Source organism: Strongylocentrotus purpuratus, unplaced genomic scaffold, assembly GCF_000002235.5.
Source record: "Strongylocentrotus purpuratus isolate Spur 01 unplaced genomic scaffold, Spur_5.0 spur5_contig_820, whole genome shotgun sequence".
Lineage (NCBI taxonomy): Eukaryota > Metazoa > Echinodermata > Echinoidea > Camarodonta > Strongylocentrotidae > Strongylocentrotus > Strongylocentrotus purpuratus.
The window spans coordinates 171,226-173,567 of record NW_022145525.1 but is presented as its reverse complement, the minus strand read 5'-3'; the positions used below and the strand labels follow the sequence as shown (position 1 = coordinate 173,567).

General features: G+C 35.5%; 1 non-coding gene across 1 annotated transcript; it reads left to right on the top strand.

Moving 5' to 3' along the window:
* Nucleotides 1–242: 242 nt before the first annotated feature.
* On the top strand, nucleotides 243–314 carry TRNAC-GCA. The gene has a single exon. It is a non-coding gene; the product is annotated as a tRNA-Cys (tRNA).
* Nucleotides 315–2,342: the final 2,028 nt, after the last annotated feature.

Below are 2,342 nucleotides of genomic sequence, written 5' to 3'. Positions count from 1 at the left end.
TAGTTTAGACCCTACCAGTCGTTTTCAGAATATACGATTGAAAAAGACTTTTATGGAATATGTTTGTATAATAAAAATATTTCATATAATTTAAATCGAAGGCTTATGTATATTTTAATCTTTCATGAATTATTTGTACCAAAATATAATGAAAAACAACATGCAAATTATGTACTTACTGCTGGATTATGTTTCATGCAATGAAATATAAATACATTAAGTCTTCCCGCTCTTTCAGCGAAGGGGGTATAGCTCAGTGGTAGAGCATTCGACTGCAGATCGAGAGGTCCCCGGTTCAAATCCGGGTGCCCCCTTGTCACCTTTTTATATTTTTGAACATTCTTTTTTAAAAATAATTTACAAACTATACTCATCAACACAATCGACATTTAAACAGAACCAAAAATCACCCTTTTCCATTTCCTTTGTTTTTTAACACATAGGAGCTATAGCGATGGAAATTCTGACAGTTTTGTAGTTATATCATCATTCTGTTTCAGTTGGTACGCCTATTATCTTTAAAATAAAAGCTAGACTTGACAATAAGAATATACAGTACTCACATATTAAAGATACAGTTGAGTTCTGTTAAAAAAAAGAAAATGAATTCTCTCAGAATCAAACGAAACTTACACTGAATGTTCAAGATTACAAATAAATGTCATTTGCCAAACAATTTTGGTAGAAAATGTATACTGGCTGAGTAATGAGCATAGAAAAATAAGGGAATCAAGGTATAGGTAAGCCGACACAATTTGTGTAGTCCCATATACATCTTTCTGTGTACAGTGCTTGTTCCTTTACCAAGACTGGGTCAAATTTATTATGATTTCGATGACTCCAGAACCTTGCAGTACACTCCAATACTTACATGCTACATGATCAACTTTTTCTGATCCATTCCACACCTTTTCTTTCACAATTAATGCAATCAGATAACCAGAACTCACCTTTATCTTTAAGACATACGGGGCTATGCCGCTCTAATGGAGCTTTTGCACAAAAAATTTCCTAAACATGGGTCCCATTTTGAACAAAAATAGCATTTAAAATGAGTCAGTTTTTTTTTATTCCAAAATTTCAGGTGTTTGCATTATTATCAAATACCCTGGAAATGTGAAAAAATGGACCTTACTTTTAAAAAAAATGACCCTTTAAAATGGGTAGGGATTTCGAGTCTTGAGCGGCACACCCCCGTCTAAACCATTTTTGAGTTCCCCGCCCCCCCCCCCCCGGGCTCTTTCCTATCTCTCTACCCATCTCTTTTTCTCATTTCCCACCTCCTTATATCTGTCTTCGTTCTAGTAATCCTTCTCTCTTCTAAACTTTATCTTAGATGGAGTACAATGTAATTCATTTGTCGTGTTAATCGTTCCTTATAACATTTTCCATATGATTTTGCAACTCACTTTTCGTTTGTTTTTTCTGAACCCTACAGGCTTTAGTATTACGTCTCTAAGTTAATCTGATATTATTACTGTTCGGTTCGTATAAGATTATTTATTCAGGCCTATTTATTTATTTTAAATGGTTTATTTCATTAAAAAACATTCGCGGCCCGAGAGCCGAATTGCAGTTTCTGTTACAAAGTATACATAAGTGACAAAGTAAAATTACACGTAAAACATAATGCATGCTTACATTATGGTAGTAAAATTGCAATTCTTCTTGTACATAGCATATGTTATAATATTGTGCGTTAACGACACCTGCTCAGGCTACAATTACTCCCCGGCAATTCTGTACATTAATCAAACTCCCAAACCCAAGCCCGGTTCGGGTGTTTGATTAATGCACAGAATTGCCGGGGACTATTATGTAAACATTATAGTCAGTAATTCGCTATGTTCTTTTTACTATTTATAAATTCCTATAATTCGTATAATTCGTCGCTAATGATTTGTTTTCCCTTCGATCAACCATTGCTTCTACTCCTATACAATTTTCATATAAAGCATTACAAAGCCAATCTTTTTCAAAACCCCAAAGCAGGACTATATGACCTACCGATGCTACGCTATAACACTGTATAATGGAATAAAGCCTATTAATTAACTGAAGATGTTTATATTGGCTAGAAAAAGGAGGCACTAAGGCTAAGCCACTGCACCCCATTCCATCCCTCCTGGGCCAGGGAATGTAAAAAGGACAACGGCCTTCATTAAATGAAGATGTTTAGTATAGAAAAGGGAGGCCTTATAGATTTGCGTGGACTGATACGTGTGACGTCCATTCAAGGCAGTGCATTAAAATCTAAAAGTCCCTAATAAGGCTAAGCCACTGCACCCCATCCCATCCCTCCTGGGCCAGGGAATGTAAAAAGGACGGCAGCTTTTTACTTT